The sequence below is a fragment of the Dermacentor silvarum genome, chromosome 2, assembly GCF_013339745.2.
Source record: "Dermacentor silvarum isolate Dsil-2018 chromosome 2, BIME_Dsil_1.4, whole genome shotgun sequence".
In the NCBI taxonomy this organism is placed as follows: Eukaryota; Metazoa; Arthropoda; class Arachnida; order Ixodida; family Ixodidae; genus Dermacentor; species Dermacentor silvarum.
The window spans coordinates 150557400-150582292 of NC_051155.1; positions in this window are offsets into that span (position 1 = coordinate 150557400).

Here is a 24893-nt window from a genome sequence, read left to right on the forward strand (position 1 = left end):
CAGCTTGATTTACCTTGCTCTGTGAAGTGCAACAAAATAATTTATATTGGTGAAGTACGGATATCTCATGAAAGCATTCCGGCGTTACATGTATTGGAATAGGAAACTCAAAAAATGGGCCCATAAACGTACCACGGGACAAACGTTAGTAATCAGCCACAAACACTGCACGAATATTAACTGTAGGCCAATAATTATAAGCATCGCAACTGTTCCACGTTTGAATGCAATTTAAAAGAAAACAAATTTCTTCCATCACATCAGAGACATTTCATTAGTTTGTATCTCATAAAATTCTTACTTCCGCATAAGACATCTAACTTAGCTCTTCATAAGAGAAATAAACGAATAATTTCTATAAGCCTTCTATCATTGAGTTCACTTGTAACATGCCTACCACGTTGGTGACCGACGAGGTGGGCATGTGGGTTTCCGTCGCCGTCATTGACGGTCAAATAAGTGTGCTTACGTGATTTCAAAGCGAAAGCATAAAGCGTTCTCCCAGTTATCACTTTCAATTAAAACTCTAGCTTAATCCACTTGAATCCAGCTTAATGCCCCTTAATTTTCCTTAAGCCACCTTAATACAATTTTGGGACCGGGCCAGGTCACATTTTTGGGTGTGGGCCACGGAGTGGCGCCCGACGCGGCGGCTGTTCACCATAGGATTTCGCCGTGCGAACCGCAGCCCGTCCAGCACCGGGAGCGCGACGCCATGCCTTGGTGACGTGGCTCTTCTTGCCCTCAGATGTTAACGCGAGACTCTCGCCGGATTGTTCGCTTCATGGGGCATATGAGACTTTCGCCTAAACAAATTGGCAGTTTCGCCCGAAGGGCGAGGCACTGACTACGCTTGCAAGGTTTAGCCAGGGTCCTTCATTTTAAACCCTTAGGTGTCTATGTTGCCGTGCCCTTGGCGGTGACCTTTCCGCGACCTTGCAGTGGCCTTAGCAAAACTGTGCCGTTACGAAAAATGGCCTATGACCCAATTGGTAAAAACACGTCTGAAAATTAGCGTAGCTTGCACTAGCGGCGCAAGGCTAAAGAAACAGCGGAGCTGATCAGCACCTAGCTGGTCGTGGCCTTACGGGTTATGCTTTTCCAGAATTCATTCATTATTGATTGATTATCGATTTGCTGTTGATTGGCTATCGCAAGGCATTGGCCACGTATTTGGGCTAGGCTAAGCACTACCAAGTCATCCGCAGCATTTTGCGAAATTTATTGATCGATTATCGATTAGCTATTATTTGGCTATTGCAAGGTGAAGCTAGGCGCAGCTGTGCGCAGTGACGTCTTCGCTAGGCGAGTTTTTGCGAACACTACGCGGGGAAACTAAAAGATTAAACAGCACCGTTCTTAAAAATGCTCGGACTACCAACACATTTCTCAGGGAGGTTCCTATAAACAAAATAAATTAGTGGCTTCGAAAACAAATTTTGGTACGGGGGGGAATCGAACGTGGGCCTCCGCAGTGCGAGATAAGCACGCTTCCCTGAAGCCACGGATACTCCATGGCTGTGGCTCACTAAAGGTGTGCCTGATTGCACGCACTAATGTAAATTTTCGGCAGTGGCGTAATCGTGTTGGTGCCGAAACTTTACACCAGCAGCGAAGTAGAACGCGCTTGGTTACTGCAATATTAGCTGTTTTTGTCTGTTTCAGCTCTGGGCCACAAGGTTGAAGCACCACACAGGCCGTTCACGTGTACACCTCCGCCCCAACGCCCGATGCGCCTGCGTTTACCCGGTTACCGGACAATCTAAAACTCTAAAAGCTCCGTGTCGCCGCGGCGAGGCGACAGTACGCCTCGCGCCACCGCGTCGAGAACATCGCCGTGATCATGGGACGGCCGAAGAACCTCCTCACTGCCCAGGAAGAGGAAGTGTGGCGCGAAAAGCGCCGTGTTGTTACCTGAGAGAGGGTTAAGGCCACTTTACAGTCTGACGCAGCGTGCGCGTCAGCCAGCGTCGGTGAAGGTTGGTGACGCCACGATCGTCACGTTACGGTGGCGCGAAAGCCGATCCCTCTATAGTCCAGCGTATGCGCCGCGCAGCGCCGCCTAGAGGCATACGTACCGTGTATCTAACGCCATACAAAATTGGCAGTTACGCCCGATGGACGTAGCACTGACTGCAATCGCAAGGTTTTGCGTTGGGCATGAGCTTTTCGGACGTTGTTCTAACTATAGGCGGGTAGGAATAACGCGTACGCGATATACGTACGTGTTTGCGCCAAAATTTCGGGCACCTTTACTGCTTTACCACGCCGTGTAGGGCCTGTAAGCACATCGCACAACCACTACCCTGCCCATAAAGAGCCGCGCCAGTAAAATTTCATATCTTTCAGTTTTGAGCATTGATATTTGTAAAAAAAAAAAAAGTCGCAGTTTCACCTGAGAGGCGAAGCATCAATTGCGATAGCAAATTTGTAGAGAGCTATACGGAGTAATGATAGCAGTTTTATCACCTGTGTAAACTTGGACATGCAGCAGCAGCGGCCACACGCAGAACTTGTCGACGCCGTCGTCGTTTTGCCCGCGTTCGCACAAAATGCGTGCGGAGTTGGTGACTGTTGCCGAAGCCTCTGATATAAATAGGCACTTGGTGCCGCAGCTAAACGTCGCCTCCCTTCCCTCCCCCTCCCCCCGACGGCCTTTCGCGCGTCGGAAGAAGGCGCGTTTGCTCTACCACGGCCACTGGATAAAAAAAAAGCACCGCATATCCACGGGGTGAATGATGATGAGTGGGCGAAGCTCCGCAGGGAATCATCGGTAAACCGTGAATCTTCCGTGTAATTCGCCCAGTCTCGCCGCACTAAATCGAACGATTGACTTCCACCAATGACACGCGCCATATGTGCCGTCATTCCTATTTTATAACAGCGCCCTTAATTATAATTGCACCATCTCCCGCTTAAGAGGACGCTAGCACAAACGCGTTAGAAACGTGCAGTACTCTCTAGTAAGGGGGAGAGGCCACAGCGTCTTACGCAGCCGTTTACACATGCTGGAACGTGCACCGCGTTTGCCGACGCCATCACATGACTGCTGAGAGAGTATAACCCCCGTATTCATAAACGCTCCTCGACTTGAACTTGACTTGCCACCGCCTTGGGCAGCGCGTTCGAAACGCGTTGAAGGCGGTGGCAAGTCAAGTTCAAGTCGAGGAGCGTTTATGAATACGGAGGTAAGGCGGAGAGGCCACAGCGTCTTACACCAGCTTCTTACACGGGCCGTAACGCGCTAGCACAAACGCGTTAGAAACATGCAGTCTTTCGTTAATGTTGGGTATTTATTGTCATCGTGGTGCGTGTGTCCATGTGCGCTTCGTGGCGTAGTGGCTAGCGCCGCGCGTTTGGAAGCGAGGGGTCCCTAGTTCGATTCCGCGCTACGGACACAACTTTCGGAATTTTTTTTCATAAAAGTAGACGTGGCTACCTACGACGACTACTACTACTACTACATACTACAGAGGAGGGACAGGCCCACACCCTAAGGAGGTTCGCCCCTAAAAGGTGCCTTTTTTTTTATCCAGCGGCCATGGCTCTACATATATGGTGATTGTAAAGGAGGAAAGAGATGCCTACTTCTGCAGCCCTTAAGGGAGCACGGCGCAGAACGCGCGTTTGTTCTCCGCCGTGGGTTCACTCCCCGTGAAAGCGCGCGTCCCTCGCACCCTTTCACTCGCACATACAGTGTTCAGCGGTGCGCGGCGACGATTTCATCTCCATTGACTCTCATACGGAACCTCACGGCGACGGCGACGGCGACAGCGACGGCAACGGCGACGACGATGGCAGAAATCTGCTTTGGAGTGTCCGTATAATTGCTATCGCAATAAAAATATGGGCTTTTACGTGCCCAAACCACGATCTGATTATGAGGCACGCCGTAGTGGAGAACTCCCGAATAATTTCGACCACCTGCACCTAAATCTAAGTACACGGGTGTTTTCGCATTTCGCCCCCATCTAAATGCGGCCGCCGTGAGCATTGATATTGTTTTGAACATTTATTGTTCAATGGTTAGAGAAGATTTGAAATAAAAGACACGCGCTTTGAATACTATGTTCCTGGTATATGCTTGTGGATTGCCATTCTCAAAATTTTAAAGATAAATTTAGTTGAGACAGTAACACCTGGTATGAGCAACTTATTGATTGAATACTGTACCAATATAACCCGCGTATACGACATGGATAGCAGAATACAGTGGGTGTTTTTTTTTGGCTGTGCCAAATTGCTTGTGGAAGATAGCATAATTCTCACTCTTCATCTAAATTACTCGAATAGGTGGCCATTGCTTCTACGAGACATCAAAATGCTTAGTCGAATAATTGTCATAATCACCCTAATTAACTTTTAAAGCGAAGCTTTCTTTGCCTCTGCTGCGATGGCCTTACGGCGCACGCTGCTGAGTTTCTTGCAACAATGCCCAGAAGGCCGGTTGGCTTGGGGAGTCCAGGGTAAAACAACAAATGAGGCAGTGCAGGGTGACGTGCGTTGGGCCTCTTTTGAAGTCAGAGCAGAGAGCAAAATTAGTTTTGAGCAAAGACTCAGGAATATGGATAAACATAAATGGGCGGCTAAAGTGCCCAAGTATCTGTACCTGAAAAGCGTGGACACAGAATGGAGGAAGAAGTCAAGAAATTTGGCAACCAAGTACAGGGTAATTGAAACTGTAAATAGACAAGCAAGAGACATCAGAAAGAAAGTGTGAGAAATAGAGACAGTTAATTGGACTCAAAGAATGGAAGCAAAAAGGATCGTGGAGATTTACAAGAATCAAAACAAAGAAATTTGAAAGGAAAATCTGTAGGTTATCACAAAGGGCAGTGCCTTGCTATTTGAGGCTCGAGCCGGTTGCCTAAAGACCAAGATACCGGAGCAAATCTTTGAATCTAGATGAGGCCTGTGAATGCTGCAGCAAGTATCTGGAGACAACTCGGCACATACCAATGGAATGCGAAGGAATACCTAGTGAGAACCGTAGGTAACGTACACCTTCCTGAAGCACCTAGGTTTAAAGTGGACGGAAAGATGAACCGGTCAGCAGTGGAGATAAGAAACGGTTAGAGTACTGGTGCAAAAAAGCAGGGAAGTGATTGATACGACCTGATTTCTTAGAGTCATAGGTAGCGGTCCAAGGTAGATAATGATATAATGGCATACCCTTTGATACCGGGATGCCATTAAATTATTATCATCAGCACCCTAGTGTTACTGTTGATGGCTCCCGCCGATCCCGACTTGTGCGACCGCGGCAGTGTTTCACAGTTTGTGCGTATGGCACGTGCTGTGCTTGCTTTGCTATGGGACATAAATGCAGGTGCTGTGCTGTGGAGGTCGTATGCTGGGCTGTGATACCGTAAACATTACAATCGTCAATATCCTGAAGACAGCGCTTGGAGCTGGCGTCTCAACGGCGTGCTGGCCACGTATGCAGAAGGAGCACGTAAACACACGCCAGCAAAATGGTTCGAAAGCGTGCACTCAGCGTCGAGAACACCCAGGTCCGAAAGAAGCATCGCGCGGAACAGGGGCGTCTTCACTGTCAAGCGAAACGTGGTGCAGACCGTGAATGTATGTATACAATGTAACACATAAAATTATAACAATGATTAATTACGTGCAGCCCCATAATTGAATTAAAGTTTAACGCTTCTACCTCGACTTCAGCGTCGGCATCGGCGTAACCAAGCGAACGAGCGCAATAGCGAAGGATCAAAGAGCAACGCGGAGCGCAGCGTTGAATGAAAGGCGGCAATATTGAAGAAAGCGCCAGGAGGAAAGCGGAGGAGGAGGGTATGGCGAAAGTGTGAGAATAAATGCGTAGTGCCACGCAAGACGGGCTTTGCAGCTGCGATGGCTACGAGATGGCGCCAGAGTAGGGCGCGTCGTCTGTATGGAAACAGAGCGCTGCATGAGCGGAGGGAGATCTGTCTGCGGCGGCTGCCGTGAATCGCGGCCACGCGTCACAATTAGCAAGGCAGTCGCGCCATACTTCACCCTGTTTGCAACGTGCCGCACGAGACATATTGTCCGCACCAGCCAATATATCACGAAATGAAAACACGTATACAGCTGCGCTCAAATTTTACTTTAGGGAGTATCGTAATCGTCGGTAAATTTCTTGGAACTGTTGTGTGCTCTATGCTCGAGAGACGCCAGACGTAAGATTTTCATGTGCGCTGTGTTCGAAAGACGCGAGAATTCCGTGTTAGCGGGTTGCGCTGTATGCGTTGTATACGGCGCTGAATGACCACCCAGCAAACCCGGTATAACGTATCTAATGAAAGCTTCTATTTAACGACCTGTGATTTTACATCCCAGCTTTGCAGCCCTTGCAGAGGTTGTGTGCTACTGTTACCAGAAGTTCTAAGGCGCATGTAGCACGCACTATCTGTGCCTTTCTACGACTAATCTTAAAGCAAAACTTTCTTTGCCTGTTCTGGCCACTTTCCGGGCCCTGCTGTGCATGGGCTTGGTCGCGCGCGCCGCTGGGTTTCTTGTAACACCACCAGATGGCGCTCGCATCCTAGTCGTGCTAAAACCCCTTGATGTAGGAAAGTACCGCCACTCTTTATACTCTGCCGCCGGCGCGCGACCTCCTGGCCTCCTCCTTGCCCCTCGCGAGTCCCCTCCGCGGCAGACGGTCTTGCGCCCGTTTTATTGCGATAGCAATTATATGGACACTTGAACCGGATTTCTGCCGTTGGCGTCGCCGTCGTCGTCGCCGTCGTCGTCGCCGTCGCCGTCGCCGTCGCCGTGAGGTTCCCTATAGATAAAATCTTCGCCGCGCGCCGTATGCCCGAGAGGAAGCGTGCGGAGACGCGCGCTATCACGGAGAGCGAACGCACTCAATCTCCCACGCGCAAGCAAGGAAGCAGGAAGCCAGCGCCGGAGGGAGCAAGGGGGGGGGGGGGGGGGCGCACTTCTCTGCCAACAACCGCGCTCGTCGCTCGCTCGCACCGTCTCTTATCTCCACACGGCTCTGACCTTTAAGTGCATTCGCCGCTCAGTTTCCGTTGAAGCGATAGACCGCACGTACCTTCGCCCGCTGCGGCGTATGCTTACTGCCTGCGTTTTGACAGTCGTTGTCTGCTGTCATTCAGTGTGATCTCTTCGTGTTTGTGCGCGCTCACACCACGCTTGTTCATTCAGTTCGTAATAGTCGGGCCACATTTTCCAACGCACGCTACACACGCAATGCTGCCCGTATCGGCAGTGCAGCACTACAGGTGTGTCCCTTCGCACGCGCTGCCCACGGGAAGCGCTTCTCATCAACACCACCGTTTCACACGCGCCTTCTCGTGGTCATCGAGTCTCTCTTCATGTCGGTCTACTTACGCCGCAGCACACCTGCTTACTTATTCAGCTCATGTTTACTACAATTCATATTGCTACCAAAGCCGCTCACCTTACTTCGTATGACATTGCTGTGTTGCTATCGCATTCATTGCTTCGCCCTTAGGGCGAAACTGTGACATTTTTCTTGCACGATGATTGGTCTCCCTGCCGTTGACCTTGGAAACGATCGGAGATTGCGTTTTGCTTGTGTTTCGCTTTTTCGTTCGCGCCATTTTGCGCCTGAGCTCGGTCGCACGCTAACATTGCACGCTGTTTCGTGCACTGTCTGCTATGCCGTGCGCTATGCCGTGCTGCTGCGCATATAACTGCAGCAAGAAGCCTGATGATGGTTATGCAGTTTTTACGATACCGCAAGGAAAGCGTGATGGGGCTCGCGCAAAAAGCAGTGGTTGCACAACATTGACCGAAAGAACTTTGTTCCGACAAGGAACAGTATTGTTAGCGAAGTAAGACGCCTTTCTTATTGCTCATATCAAAGCATCCCCTAATCCTGCATTTTTTTTTTTTCAATTCTTCCGGCCTGCTCATTAGCTTTTTTGTTGCGGCAATTTGTACGTTGCATAAAAATGCGGTTCTCCTCAGAATGATGCATATTCAGCTGGGACTGCATCCCCTCGTACGTCGTCAACTGTTATTCAATCGGAAATGCAGCATTATAGATTCTGCTTTCCACTGAACAAATATACCCGAAGATACAGCCTCTCGATCGCACTTTTCGTGATTGTTAGGATCCGTTGCCTGTTTTACTGAAAATCGGAATAGCAGCTTGAGAGAAGCTATTTACAGCTTCGATGTGTGTCAGTCACTTATATACAATGAATGCAACGCCCGAAAAAAAATTGTGGGAAGTATACCCGTGGTATTGCAGGTGATGAGCGCCAACTAGTCCACATTTTAAGGCGAGACCCTTAGTTGGATATGTTTCAAGGTGAGCGTTTGAGGTACAGAAAGTAACGTTGCCTAATGAAGGCCAGAAGCGAGCCAAATCATGTCCAGCCGCGTTAAATAGATTAATAATTAGTAAAGTAAATTCATGACTGATTAATGATAGGAATAAGGTGATTTAAGGTCGATTAATGTGGATTAAGGTTGATTAAAGTTAAATAAGGAGGGCTAGGGTCGACTAGGGAGGATTAAGTTGGGTTAGGGTGGTTTAGGGTGGATCAAGATGTAATAAGGAGGATTAGGGTGGATTAACGTCGAATAACATGCACGAAGGTGGATTAAGATGGATTAAGGTCGATTAAGGAGGATTAGCGTGGATTAAGGTCGAATAAGTTGGATTAAAGTTAATTAAGGTCGATTAAGGTTTATTAAGGAGTATTAGGGTGCATTGAGGTGGATTAAGGTCTATTAAGGTGTATTAATTAGGATTAGAGTAGATTAAGGTCGAATAAGGTGCGTGAAGGTGGATTAGTGTGCATTGAGGTGAATTACAGTAGATTTTACAAGACTCGCATTCGCGTCTTTTAGGCGATAGCTAAGGACACCTGGTAATCTTTTTCAGTTCTTGAATTTGCTTTGAACTGGGCTGCCATGCATGCGTGAGTGGGTGACGATTATTATTTGGTTTTCTCACGGATACAGGCAATGTGCACGACGCGATCGCGCACCCTTGCTGTTGACTTCTAGGCGGAGGCCGGGAATCTTCGGTTTAATAACGAATGCGTTACAGTCACCTTTCTTCGGTTTTGTTCTGTGGGTAAACCTTTTCCATCCATGTAACACGAGCCGATGTCATTGTATAAATGCGCTTTGATTACGAAGGTTGAGCAATAAATACTGATTATGGTTATGATGTATCAATGCAGGGAATATGATGTAGGCAATAATGTTTAGCACTGCAGCGTATTAGCCACTTGTATAAAGGATGTTTTATTCATCCTGCCTGAGTGATTAACTCTTCGATAAATGTTCTAGCTACATTTCACTGAACTCCAATTTTAGCCGCGCATATTAAAAGAACTTGGAAAAAAGAAAGCTGAAGCCCAACGCAGTTCCAACAATTTTCTCCCACCGACCTGTCGTGAAGCACAGGAAACCCCCTCGACAGCGGCATGAACCTCGAACTGACAGTCGTAAGTGATTGCTGCTGCTTGCTCTTTGTCCCGCCTCTAATAATTTCAGCAATAATGATCTCGGTCGCTTAACGACGCAGCCAACGACACCATGATTCTTTATGCAGAGCCTGTCGCCACCGCATGCTTGCCCGCAATCTACAATGCGTCGGCAATAGGGGCCCCCGCTAATCAAAATCACAATTTTAACTATCCTACTACAGAACTTAACGCTATGTCGGTGTGAACTATCAAAATACCTTATCCAGAGGCGTTTCTTTTGCCTAAAGATATATAATGCCTTCTGCGATATATACCGAGTATTTTTAAGCTTCATTGACACCGACGCCTGAAGAATAATCTGTAAGTACCTTTCCTCAGCTTCAGTTATTGTGGGCGATGAGTGGTTGCCGGCACCGCTTCATCGCACTCAAATTGCGCAACCGTCCTATTCAACGCAGAAACCACGGCTCAAAAGCTACTTTGACATTGAGACAAACACATGGACGGACGATGCACTCGCCAGTAATTCATTATAGAAGGCACGCTGAATGTAATAACTGCGGTGCACATGCGCGCACATGTGAGAAGAAACTGCAAACACAGAGCGATTTGCCACAAGTAATACTAGATAAGATGCACAAAGCAAAGCAGCGTATCATGTGGCAGAAAAAGTAACTGGAGTATAAAACTCCCCTCAAAGCTCGTTTACATCAGTGTGTGTCATTCTACGGCTTTAAGATGCAACCAACCTCCTCATAAACGTTGCGTTCAGCATTCTCCATGCTGTTATCACCATTTTCAAAATTTTGTATGCCATTGGGGCGCGCAACTAGCCCAAAATCATCCGCCTCCATCGAATTCTGCGGCCCGTCCGCGGGAGCCGGCGGGCGAGGAGAATCGAGGAGGAAAGCGCGGCGGGGAGGAGAGTGTCGCTACTTTCAAGATCAAGGGGTTATAGGTCGTGCTCGCGCACGCCGCTGGGTTGCTTGCAACTAGATCTAGTACACTCTACTTGCAACACCCCCAGATAGTGCTCACCTCCGCGCATCCCGGCTTCACGCATCTCGGCCAGCGCCGCAGCGGCAGCGTTTCACATTTTGTGCTAGTTTTTGCGTATGGCACATGCTGCGCTTGCTTTCCTACGCGACAGAAATGCAGGTGCTGCGCTGTGGAGGTCGCGTGCTGTACTAGTGACCGTGTAAGCGCAACAATCGTCCATAGCCTGAAGAGAGTGCTTGGAGCTGGCGTCTCAGCAGTGTGCTGGCCGCGTATGCAGAAGGAGCACGTAAACACGCGCCAGCAAAATGGCTCCAAAGCGTGCACTCAGCGTCGAGGACACCCGAGCCCGAAAGCAGCGTCGCACGGAATAGGAGCGTCTGCACCACGCAGTGCACGCAGCGAAACGGGTGCAGACCGCGCATGTATGCATACAATGTATACCTACAATTATAAAATAATCGAATTACGTACAGCCCCACATTTCAATTAAAGTTCAACACTTCTGCCACGATGTGGTGTGTCATGTGAGGCAATGAGAATGCTTAACCCTCTCAGAGACGCTCAACCACGCCTCAAGCAAACACATCTCCCTGTGTGTTCTGTGGACTACGCAGACAAACAGCAGTGGTGCGCGCAAGGTAACGTTCAACGTCAACTCACCACTCTCGTATTGGACTAATCACTGAAGAAACTACGCATTCGCCATCAACATCGCCGCTAATTATCGTCAACAAAGCAAACGGCTTATAAAGTTTCGCTTACATCGATTCCTACAGTCTGTGGGATCCGTATATTTTTCGTTTGTTTCGTATTCTGGTGTATACTCTGTTTAAAATGGTGTTTTCACAATTCATAATTTTGTCCCTCACAATCATCGTAATGACCATCCTACCACTTCACAGTGCAAATGCTTTGAGCAAGGGTTCTCAGTGTTACAAATAACAACCTTGTGCGACAGCCTTGAACCTAAGGGGTACATGCACGTGCATGCATTCACCCTCTTTCTTTTCTTTCTCTCCCCACTTTTCATTCTTATGTTCCTCATCCCAGGCGTAGCGTAGCTAACAAAATTATTGTTTTGTTATCACTCCTTCCTTTTTCTCGCACTTCTTTCTCTATTTTACTTGCGTTGCGTGAACCAAATGCACGCCGTATTGGAAAATCTCTTTATACAATTACTACGGCTAATCCTCCGCCACCATCTTTTGTATTCCTCGTCGCATAGCACACAATTAGTTGACCTACAAGGCCATCGTTCCTCATCTCCACATAGCAGGATCATCCAAATAAAGAATTCGTCCGAAAGCTATGCTGTAGGTGGGAGGCGTGACTTCCAGCACGGAAGTATATCTATTTTTTCCTAAGCTCTACCTCCTAAGCTACTTGAGCAAGTTCTGTTGATTAATTATGCTCCAGCCTGTGCTCATGTCCATGGGCAGGAGCTCCTATCTTGCAAGGTGCGCACCTTTCAAATTCTAGAAGTGAGCGCCTTGTTCGCTGCGAATTGTATTCGTTTTCAAGTTTTTCTATTACGGGTAACGTCGACTCCATTATTGAACAAGACGCACACCTGCAAACAGACGCTGTATTTTAATTAGTAGATTGAGTTCGTGGATGTGCGTAAAATTCAATACACGGCATGGGCGCATCCTCACAGCTCTCATGTTAGTTTATTATTAGCTTTCTACGTTTATACGGAAAGAAAAAAAAGAACGCTTCTACGCGAGCCGGTAATAGTATAAGCGCGCGTTCCTTCACCCCGTAAAAAATGTTTCAGGTGACAAATAAAGAAAAATGTTCATGTTATGCCTCAGAACTGTTGATATCAACCGAAATCATTTATTTATTTTGAGCCTTGTAAGTCGCTGTTTCAACACACGCTTTATTCATTTTTTAAAGCAAAGTAAGCCAAGCAAACAAGCAAGTAAAAAAAGGGAAAAAAAAGCTACTACGCAAGCAGCAAGCAAACAACTGAAAACAACCCCGCCTTGTCGGGGGCGTTGAGGTCCGAGAGACAACGGTTAGAACCCAAGACGCGAGTTGTGAAAGAGTCCAGAGGAATGCTGACACATTTACGTGAGGCGAGGAAAAATTCATGGCCAGATAGCGCATACGCTGCAAGTTCTGTCAGCGCAAATATTTGATTCAGGACAAGAGTCAGTGTAGATACAAAGGGGTGGTGTGGGAGTTGCGCCCTGGCCAGCGAAAATTCCGAACATAGTGCGCACCGGAAAGAATGCCCCCGGCTCATGCATAATACATGTGCTGTAAACGTGCTCTCCTCTCGACTGGTAGTACCCTCATGTCGCCACCTATAAGCCCTTCTATTTGTTCTTTATTTAACCTTTCTTTCGAAAATGGGCATATATGCAGCTTAAATATCTTTCGTTGATGCTTTAGCTACTATTTGGTTTGTAGCGAGAAAACAAGGCACAATGCTACCGTAAAAGAACGTAGAGCACACGACATATTGCGTGTACACAGCACGAGCGTATAACAAGAAAAGTAGCGCCAAGAGGCTATGTCCTGTTTGAACAGTGCTGCGTGCGCGTTTGGGATACCGATGCGCAAAAGGGTGTAAGGAAGCTATGCGTAAGGATGTTTAGAATTCTAGTCCGACTTTATTTGAGTGTAGTTATTCCTTAAAAGGGAAAGACAATGCCATCCGCCCAACTTTTCTGCCTTTAAAGAACTTTCCTCCAATTTGCGGGCTTCCACAGAATCGATTAGCCGCAGCTATCATTTTCTCCTATCTATTTTTATGTTGGCATATGTTACGCGCTCGTATTTGTTTACTCAACGGAAAGAGGAAGAAGAAGCGATCATCACCCATGATGTCAGCCTCTACTACAGCTCCACATAACTGAATAGAAAAGTGTTGGCTCTGAATACTTGGTCCGGGTTGTGCTGTCCACCCCTAAGAACATGTTCAGTTGCCAACTCGCCCAGCTTGCTGTGTTAATTCTGAATACGTGTTGCCCCGTTTGTCACGTGCTATTGACACGACAGCAGCACAGCGACGGGGCACATATCTGCGGTTTTATCTGGGGAAATATATGTGTACTTTCGACAATATAATCCTACAGGCAAAAGGAGAGACAGAACGCTTAATTATAAGGCAGAAATCTCTGCGTGACATACATTCCTTTGGTCGATGATTCTGCGCTGTGAAAAGGAGGAAACATTTAAACCCCTCCCCTACCGGGAACAAGGGTGCGCGCGAAGCTTGTCCAACGCTGTCGCGTTTATCGCGAGCGAAAAATGTCACAGGCCTGCGCCACACACGCAGCACAGTCACAGTGTAAGCTGGTGGAGCGGCTCAAGAGTAGCTCCAATTTGGGCACCATGCACAACAGAGTCTTTGCGGCAGTCTGTTCGCCTCGTTTTGACGAGAACGATCTGAACTGTCCGCCCGGCGTCGACGGCGAGCTGCTGCTTGTAATATTCTCTGCACAGCAGTCTGCTGAACCCGATAAAGCCTTATAACTGCAACTTACATGTAGGGCACGCTGCGTTTGCAGGCACCTTAACTAGATGGCGCCACCATACTGGCGGAGGTCTTGGCAGCTCGGTCATCTGGGGATCGCGTTGATTGCGCGCCTCGTCTGAATCGCGTCTTGTCGTCTGCGCCTGCGCACGCTGCGTTTGCAGGCGCTTTAGCTAGATGGCGCCACCATACTGGCGCAGGCTCGGGTCGTCTGCCCCTGCGCACTTGCCTTATAGGGCATTCTTCCGCTGCCCGATAGCAAGCACTTGCGTGGCTCAGTGGTAGTGTATCTGGCTCCCATGCAGCGGGCGCGGGTTTGATCCCGGCGAGAATCGGGTACTTTTTTCGCATTTCTGGCGTTAGCGGTTACGGCGGCGTACACTGTTGGCGGCGGCATCATCGCGAACGAAAACGGCTATTGGAATGAGCCCCTAACTGCTTACGCAGTAAACGCGACGCGCGGCCAATGCCCGCGTTGCCGCCGACGCGCAAGTACCCGAACGAAAAAATGGAGCGGAACTTTCGCACCGCGTTTTCCGTGTTGCCAGATAACATAACTCTGAACGACATGAATCGTCTCTGTTACCGCATGTATAATATTCCCTAAAATTACAGAACACTACAAAAAATAAATTTCGTGTAATTAGACAGCGACAATTTTTCCAAAGTTTATTTATCAAGCTTCATTTGAGACAGCAAGATAGTGTGCTAAACTGCGACTATATATGTATATGTACCTTCCGCATGCATAGCGGCCGCTGCTTGTTTACAACTTCACGTAGAAAATGGAGTGTTGGCCGCTTACTATCGAGCAGAGGAGGCGATTGCTGCTATTTAGGGCCTCGTTGAAGGTTGCTTTGTCTATTTTGGGGGAACACGATGCGCGAACGAACACGTGTAGCACGCGCCAGTTCTGCCGAGAAAACAAAAATTCCGCCATGGAGGTTCCGCCGAGATGCGCGGAAGAGCAGGGCCATCTGATGGCAAAACCAAAAAAAAAACCAAAATGCCACGTGACTGCACTCTGAACTCTGATAGGCGACGCGCCGTGCTAGGCGTTTTTTTCTACTCCGAGTAGCAGTACGCGGCGGTGCGATTTCGGGATGGATTCTGCTAGGCACGCGTCAGAATGATGCGCGCGTCCCGCCATCCGCGCGTCAATCGCGCTGAAATGGCGCCATGCGGTTCCAGCTTAAGGGAGGGGTTGGTTAGTTTTTTGAGCGTTTCTGACGTTCACGGGCCCGCTGCCGGTGCCGTTGCTTCAACGCAGCGTGCTCTTCGGCAGAACAAAAACAAGAAGGAATACCTGGGGACAGCGCAAGTGTTCTTCATTCACGCCCACATGTGATAGTGGCGTGAACGGAAGGTGATAGAGAAAAATTACGAGTAGGTATAAGATAAGACGTGTGCATCAGACCAAAAGAAAATTCTAGCTATCTGGTACGTAACCAAGAGTAGACATAAGCACGAAATGGCTACCGGCAAAGCACAGTGGTTGGAGATTATATAGCCACAATCTTAATTGGGTGTAGTGCATGTTCGCAACTGCACACACCACCACACCACACCGCTCCACACCGCACCACGCCATACTGTGCACTGGTCCATATTGACGCAATGGTTTCCTGTCACAAACAGAACCTCATTGCAAGTCTTGTCTCGGCCAAACAGACATCCGCGGCGCACCGGACGTTGCCGGCTTGGTCACGCAGCCGTGGCGCCATCACTCGAGCCGACGCAAAACCCGCTCCGTGGAAGGAAGGAAGGAAATCAACTTTATTCAAGGTCCTGCAGGCCACGAGAGCTTTGGGGCTCTCATGGAGTGGGCGTCTCCCACGATGGAACCGGGAGGTTGAGATTCCTGGAGGCGTCGTGGACCTGCTGGGGAATTTGGGGAGCGAGGTCTTCGCTCCGGTTTGCTTCTTCGAACTTGCGCTTGCCCGGTTAGGAGTTTATGTGAGCTTGCGAGCACTGGCCAGAGTAATTGATAGACGTTAAGTGATGTATTGCATTTCGTGCAACATGACTCGTCGTAGAGCTCAGGCATGTAGTGGTGTAGTCTGTTTTGCGTGGGGTATGTGTCGGTTTGTAGGCATCCTGAGTGTCACCGCTTGAGCTCGAGTGAGCGTCCGGTGTGGCATGATATACTCTCTGCGTTGTAGGTAGTAGTGTTTAGTGATTTCATTCCATTTAGTGGGGGCGTCCTTGTTCTCCGAGTGGTCGGGTGAAGCCGCGTGGTCTGTAAAGTGCGCGCGCAGCCTCGTGCGCCGCCTGGTTAAGGTTGGGGATGTCGCCGACCTTTGGTCCTAAGTGTGCCGGGAACAGACAATTCTGAGAGCCTGTGCGCACACCGTGCCCTTTTTAAGACCTCTTATAGCGGTAGATGTGAGAAAGATTGTCATCGGTGAGCGCAACGGCGATCGCAGCCGTGGAACCTGGCGACTGCTGGCGTTGAAAAGAGCACAGGCAATCCTGTCTCAGGGCCAAAAGATGACAATCAAAGGTATGGTGCCCTGTATCTGCCTTTTGAACGTTGCTATTAGAAATGACAAATAAAATTTCAGCCTACTAGAAGTTACAGCTTCAGTGATATCTTGAACAAACTTTAGGAAGAAATCGGAAGCCATACTTTTTGTAACTTGTTTGAGCAGCAACTAGCGTATGTAATCCGGTCCTGCACAATGGATTGTGGCCCAGAGACATTTTCTTAACTTTTGACTGGCTATCTGGATGAACTTCTTTTGTCCGGACAGCTACTACAAAAACATGGACAGCCGTTTCTTCACCTGATTTGCCTTCTAAAGTGAAGGATTTTCATTGGCAATTTTAGTGGGGCATTCTACCTACAACAGACAGGCTTGAACGCTGGGGTATAGTACCGAATGATAAATGCATATATTGTGCACAAACAGAGACCAACACGCATGTAGTAAAGGAGTGCGTTGCAGCGCGCACCTTCTGGAAGCTGTTTGGAAGATTATTTGAAATATCCATCGTGCGGGCACCACGGCGGCGAGATCGGTTTGCGAGTCTTGTCTCCTACAGCGTTAGCTACGTTTTGTGGTGCTTCCGCAACATTGCAGAACGATCCCGGCAGCCAAATAGCGCAATGTACACCAGAGTGCGCAAACTACGGATGATAATATGGGGTCATCTTGAAGAACAGCTATTCAAGCTCGGTGAAGCCGAATTTCTTCGCCGCTGGTCTACGCGGTACCTCACCGTGTCTCGAGGCAAAGTTTTGCTACAGCCAGAATAATGCCGAAATTTTGTTTCCCTGAGTAGAAAATGTACTTGTGTGTGCTACGGGTGTCATTCATGAATCCGAGGCTGACATTTATGATTTTGCATGTACATTGTCGTAATGTTTTTGATGTGTGGCAAATTCAGTGTCAAGCAGACGCAATTTGCTATTTTGTTTGCGCATCTGTTTTGTTTATATCAAGTACGATGTATTGCATGTGTGGTACGTTATATTGTACTCTACGTTCATACAACTGTTGTACGCGTGCCTACGGGTAAAAAAGTCTGTCAGCAACGATGCTGGATGTTCTCGTTTGAGGGCTCGGATAATGGCTCTGCTCTTGGCTCAAGGTCTCTTGAAGGTCGCCGAGAACGGGAGCTAGAAGCATTTCATACTTAAAAAAGTCGCAGTTTGGCCCGAAAGGCGAAGCATCGATTGCGATAGCCAATTAGTAGACAGCTATATGAAGTAAGAATTGTAGTTTTATCGGCCGTGTAAAGTTGTAAACATTCGCTTACTAACTTAATATTCAAGCATGGTGTCACGCGCGCACAGGTAAACATGAACACATCTCGCTCGATGACCGCTTCTCGCTTCAACGCGAACGTCGAAAGCACAGCGCATACGAAGCTACGGGCACTCGACGCACGCACTTTGCACCATCGCAGATGGCTTTGAAGATGAGATCCCCGCGGGCGCACCCTGCGGCCACATTGCAGATCCCTTTCAAGATACGGCGCCCGCGCGGCAGCTCCGTGAGCAGCAACCGCCAAGAGCAGAACACCCCCCCCCTCCTCCCCCTACCCCCACTGTCTCCATCGCATCCTACCCGTGCCTTGCGCGCGAACGAAGACCGCGCGCTTCCGGCCACCTTCCTCTCTCGCGTGCGCGAGATTCAGCTGTGGTTGCCAGCATACCCTCGCATGGTTTCACTCGCATACGCAGCGTACGGCACGCGGCGACGATTTTATCGCCGTTGGAATTTATACAGAAACTCACGGCGACGTTGACGGTGACAGTGACGGCAAAAATGCACTTGGAGATTGCCGCATTCTCTCTCCTCTTTATGATCGACATTTCACTTCAAAGTTGTCGCTGCACCAAGCCTGACCCTTCATTCTTTGTATACTGGCGGTTTCCTTGGTTTGTTTAGACATAACAATGTTGCAAATACGCCCACACACTCCTCACTTGCTTTGATCCTGCGTTGATATTTCTTTTCTCAATGTTGAGTAGCGTGACAAAAGCGGTCAGCACAATTATTTTTTTGATGGCGTTGCTGCTGCCGTTGTTGATCTTGTCACGTTGACTCAATGACAGGGATTTACGCAATGGGTGAAATACTTGTTGAAGACACTAATAATTGCATTTTTTGGTATGATCGCCATTTTACAGACCCTGTATTTCGTTTTTTTCTTTCATTGACTTGAAGAAACAAGCAAATGATAGCACTTACATGTGGCGTCGGCTTCTCATTTTCACATGGGTGACATATAACTGAATCACGCAATATCCCAAAGGTAAAAAAAAGTATTATTCAATTACACATTGTTTGTGTCACAAGCACCCCGTATACAGTGCAGATACAAAAATTGTCATGTTATCATCATCATCATCAGCCTATATATTAGGTACACTGCAGGTCGAACACTTCTCCCTGCAATCGTCAATTATCCCTTTCTTGTGCTAGGTGATTCCAACTTGCGCCTGCAAATTTCCTAACTCATGTTATACCATACTTTATTTCAAAGAGTGCATTGCGGTATACCCTATCTTTTTTTTAAAGGTGCAAAATTCTTAAAAATCGCCTGCGGCAGATAGCACAATTCTAACCCTTGATCTAATTTACCCGATGAGTCTGCCATTAGTTCTAAGAGAAATCAAAATACCTAATTGTCTAATTAACAGAATTAGGCGAGTCAACTTTTAAATAGTTACATTTGGGCACATACTCATATCTACGAATTATAGCCGGTGAGGTCGCAAGGCGTATCTACTTGGAACGACTTCTCAGGACTGCACCAGTTTCGAGATACTAATTTTTGAAGTGTCCGACGAAACGCATTGGCATGCCAGTTATTTCTTTTAAGAAAACGCTGTTTTATGCATTGAAGCACAAAAGTAACTGGAACTAAAATGCATTCATCGGAAACATTGAAAATTAATATCTCGAAACTGATGCAGTTCCAAGTGGATACGCCTTGCGAACTCACCGGCTATACTTCGTAGGTTTAAATATGTGCCTTAAGATAAATAAATAAATATATAGGTAGCATAATTAGGCACATTATTTAATTAGGCATTTTGATTTCTCATAGAGGTAATGGCCGTCTCATCGAGTCATTTAGATCAAGGATTAGAATGGTGCTGTCTGACACAGGCAATTTGAAACAATAATGCACCTTCTAAAAAAAATAAAAACACCCGGTATAACTACTGTGAACTAGGGGCCATGGCTTCTGAGCCACACGGCCCGCTGAGTATCTGAGAGACTGACAAAGGCAGACCAGCATGGAGCACCATCTTCACTCGATCGGCCCTGTGCAGGTGACAACTGCTGCTGCTGCCAGCGCCGCTACACGGCCAGGCCTGGCCGCGAGCCACGGATTTTTTTTTGTGAATACGGGCCCCTGTTACTTTGAAGCAATTAACGCCTAGCATGTAAGTGCCAATGTAAACTGTTCTTTCAGTTTCTCTGCTGTTATAGAAGTAGCGTGGGCCAATTACAGAACTCCCAGGTCGCTAATTAGAAGGCCTTATCGGAAAAATCTGGCACCTACCCGGCTTTAATCCGCGGCCAGCGCTGTGCTCAGGCCGTCGAGTTCACTAATCGCTTACTGTATACTTCAAGACACACAAGCGAGAGAATCACCGGCCATGTTTTCCTCACCATCTTTTGTTTTTCTGCTGGCCGCGGGTTTTCTTTATGCCTCAAGAGTACCATACTGCAAATCGCCATTGCCTTACATATTCGTTCTCGTCCCTGTGGAACACTCTGGGGGGGTGGCAAAGCTATAACGCCGGAGCTGAATTGCCATCGTTTCACGCCAGCAGCGGAACATTGGCTTAGAAGAGGGCTTTAATGAACTTCCATTAGGCGCCCAATTAGATGTGGAAGGCTTTATCTCAGCGCGAGTCCAGTGTCAGTCAGGACGCCTAACGTGGGAGGTTGTGGAAACGAACAAATGCTACTGGCGGGGTCAAGTGTAATGAGCAATTCGAGCGGACGTACACGAAGGCGTTACATACTTTGTAACTTCTTGCATCTTTTTGTTTCAGCTTTTCAATTGTTTGTACAATCGTATTTCACTGCCTGGTTGTGTGTGCATTCCAGTGCGACAGCGTACTTACGTAGCAGCACTAATCATCACTATGACTTGTAACGAGGGCCGAATAACTTAATTGTTGTCGTTAGGTTCCTTTTTTCTTACTGGGTCGGCTTGGATATCAAGAACAAAGAACCGCCGCATATGTTCTCAAATGCATTCAACTGAACCAAAGTGCAAATAAAGAAATATACGAGAAGGCTTCTCTTAAACGCGGTTCGCTACTGAATAAATAATCCAATAGGTAGCCAGCACAAGATGTTTTCATGTTAGACGGGAACGACAAAGCTAAATACCAGCAGACGCCAGAATGGGTTTGAGAAAGTACCTGGAGACTTCCTCCAGCCACCCTCCCAAACCATGACAGAGGAACCGGCACAGATGTTGGTGACAAGCGTCTGTGAGACAATAATGAACGTTCTGAACGTAATAAAGAAAATGCATGACGCAAATATTGGTGATGTTATAGCAAATACAAATTAAAAATAAATTCAAGAAAGTGGCTATGAGAAGTGCAAGGGTCTGCCTTGAACTAAAGTGCTCGGGTTTTATCTTGAATTCTCAGGGAAGTAATTCCCGCTTTCTTTCGCCCCGCAGGCATGTAGGAACGTGTTTCGCTGCTTTGGGTGTCAATTGATGTGTTGCATGGGAGTGATAGTGCGCCCCGTGTTTTAATTACGCCGTCGAAACTGTCACAGCTTGAGCGGCAATGGCTGCGAGCAAGGTGGTATGGGTAGCAACCCCCGAAGCGCGTCATGATCAGCTGAGGAGCGGCTGCAAAGAGCGCGTTTTTAATCAGCATCAGAATTAGTCCTATTGTGACATTAAGATAGATCAGGAGGTACTTAAATAAAGGCGGATGTCCCGGAGTCAATAACCGTCATGTTAGATTCTTTTCAAATTACACATGCAAATACAAACGAAGGAAAATTGTGAACAAGCAGCAATTAAGATTTTTGTAACATCATTATTGTTTAAAACAAGAAATGAATGTTTGTGAATAATAGGCATTCAAATGAGCACGGTTATATAACATTCATAAACTCATATATAACTAATATAAAATATAACAGAATTCAGAGCTTAATAGGCGAAAAGAATAAAAATACATTATAAGCTTTTACAATAAGTTTCGAGAATAGCAAGAAAAGCTTTTCTTGCGATCACGGGCTCTTTTCTTGCATCTTCTGATCACGGGCCCTTAAGAGCGTCTGTACGATCGGTACTTTTAAAAATGCATTAGAAATAGCATCCTCAGCTTTCCGCATAGAGCAGCCATGTGTTAAGTATGATCTTTTTTGAAAGTTGTAATCATCTTCGAGAAAAAAAAGAACTATAGAACCCACTTTATAAGAAACTACAAATCCTTAATAAAGATGCCTGAAATGTCCTTCTTAATTGCGTTTCTGTTATAGAACTGACTTAGGAATGTTCCGTTATGAAGGTAGGAATGTTCCGTTACGAAGGTTACAAAATCGGGGTGTACGCAACGGGTCACACCCGCAAAGGGTCACACCCGCAAACACCCCACCTCAAAGACTACATATATCTATTTGGACTGTTAAACCCGCTTGCATGACATGTGCCGTCTTCTCGGACAATGTACACATTCTGTGGGAAGCCCGGGGAGCAGTCCCGGCATCCATGCTAGTCTGCAGCCAAACTGGAACCTTCCCGCAGGCCTGTGGCACCTTATGAGTGCCTCACTGACTTCTATAGCTGTTTTACACACAAGCCATGGCCGAGATGATAACTCATTCCAGCTTTGCAGACGACGACTCCGACAACGGGCAAACCCGAACAGGGGTGTTTGAAAAAAAAAGTTTCCTTTCTCTCTCTATCTTCATATCGTAGTGATTCGGTCAGTGTTCCCACAGTTTAGACGGTGCAATTGTTTGTTTGACACATTTGATTAGACACTGGACATCAATTGTCCTCAGAAAGCTAATATGCCTGAATGTTTATGAATGTACAAAAACACAGTGGCCCGTGTAGTACGCGCAAATCGTGGCCCGGCTCCTACGAGATGTGTGAGCAGTGTTGTTTAGATTTGGCTGCCACAACTAGAACGCGGCGCACAACCTGAGCTCCAAGCGACCAATGCTTTTATCGTTTTAGGAGCGAAGCACCTTATGCGTCCGGGATGTCGGCGTCTCCTGTCGTAATCGTCGTCGTCGTAGTCGTAGTCACAGTAAGCAAGCGGCTCTTGGTCGCGTTCGGCACGCGCTCGTGCCACTGCTCCCGCTTTCGTCGTCGTCGTCTTCCACAGCTGGCTGCGTTGCCGCTCACCATTCCAGCGTAGAATTTCACTTCTCTTCTGTCGTCGTCGTAATGGGGAGGCCGCGTTTGCGGGGTTATAAGCCATTGCTTCAGGCAGTATGAGCCCATTAGCGGTGCATCACTGCATGCTTTGCAATTTCCCAGGTTCAGCGATAGTGGAGCTGCATTTCGCTCAATGGGTAATTCGAGCACCGAGTTTTTTTTTTTATAGGGCCACTTTTTATTGGCGGTGCAAGCAATAGTACAGGTTGACATTCCCGTGTTTCAAAGCCTACTTCCCCTTTTGAGAGGTGCCACGCCAGGGTTGATTCCTGCGAGCAATTAGTGGAGTCTCCCGGCAACGATAATGGCTAATGAGACTCGAGGTTTGAACGGCAGAGGGCATCGTTTCGCATTAAGTATCCTAGCTAATGGGTTCCTGATGGGACCACCGAGCGTTGCACGCATACAAGCCAGGAGCGGCTGTGATCATGCCCGACAATTATTCCTTTTCTTGCAATATATAGGGCTCACCTGTCTCCCGTACACTGTACACAGTATGCTTGCAGTTTGGGGTAATCATCATCATCATCAGCCTATTTTTATGTCCACTGCAGGACGAAGGCATCTCCCTGCGATCTCCAATTACCCCTGTCTTGCGCTAGCTTATTCGAATTTCTATATACCTGCAAATTTCTTAATTTCATCACCCCACCTACTCTTCCGCCATCCTGGACTGCACTTTCCTTCTCTTGGCACCAATTCTGTAACTGTAGCGGTCCCCCGGTTATCTACCCTACGAATTACATGGCCTGCCCAGCTCCATTTTTTATCTTAATGTCAGCTAGAATATCCGCTGTGCCCGTTTGCTCTCTGATGCACACCGCTCTCTTCCTGTCTCTTAACACTATGCCTAACATTTTTGTTCCATCGCTCTTTGTGTGGTCCTTAACTTGTTCTCGAGCTTCATTGTTGACCTCCAAGTTTCTGCCCCGTATGTTAGCATCGGTAGAATGCAATGTTTGTACACTTTTCTTTTCAACGACAGTGGTAAGCTCCCACTCAGGATTTGGCAATACCTGTGGTATGCACCCCATCCCACTTTTATTCTTCTGTAAATTTCCTAGTCATGATCAGGGTCCCCTCTGAGTAATTGACCTAGGTAAACGTACTCGTTTACAGACTCTAGAGGCTGACTGGCGATCTTTAATTCTTGTTCCCTTGCCAGGCTTTATCTTTGGAGGAGACATTATCTTTGTCTCGTGCATATTCACCTTCAACCCCACTCTTACACTTTCTCGGTTAAGGTCCTCAATCATTTGTTGTAATTGATCCCCAGTGTTGCTGAACAGGACAGTGTCTTCTGCGAACCGAAGGTTGCTGAGATATTCGCCATTGATCCTCCCTCCTGAGCCTTCCCAGTCTATTGGCTGGAATAGTTCTTCTAAGCATGCAGTGAATATGATTGGAGAGATTGTGTGTCCTTGCCTGACCCCTTTCTTGATAGTTAACTTACTATTTTTTTTGTGGAGAACCAAGGTAGCTGTGGAATGTTTGTAGACATTTGCTAAGATATTCACGCATGCCTCCTGTACTCCTTGATTACGTATTGCCTCTATGACTGTTGGTATCTCTAACGAATCAAATGCATTTTCGTAATCTGTGAAAGCCATATAGAGAGGTTGATTATACTGCCGCTGATTTCTTCCTTACTTGATTGAAGACATAGATGTGATACATCGTAGAATATTCCTTGCTGAAGCCAGCCTGTTCTCTTGGTTGACCGAAGCCGAGTGTTGCCCTCATTCTATTGGAAATTATCTTGGTGAATATTTTATACAATACTGAAAGCAAGCTTATGGTTCCATAATTCTTCAATTCTTTAACGTCTTCTTTCTTATGGATTAGTATAATGTTGGCGCTCTTCCAGCTCCAATGCTGAATCAATACAAATGAGCTGAATCACAATATAATAAAACACATAAAGTGCGTAGTCGGGCCGCTTGATTTATTTCTCTTCCTCTTTCGTATGTCGCAAGAGTGAAATAAATATTCCTACCTTCATTGCTTATCACCCTGTTCATGTCCGTTGATCATTCGGATTCGGCGACGTGGTTCTCCCGCGCATGCCATACGTTTGAGCAATG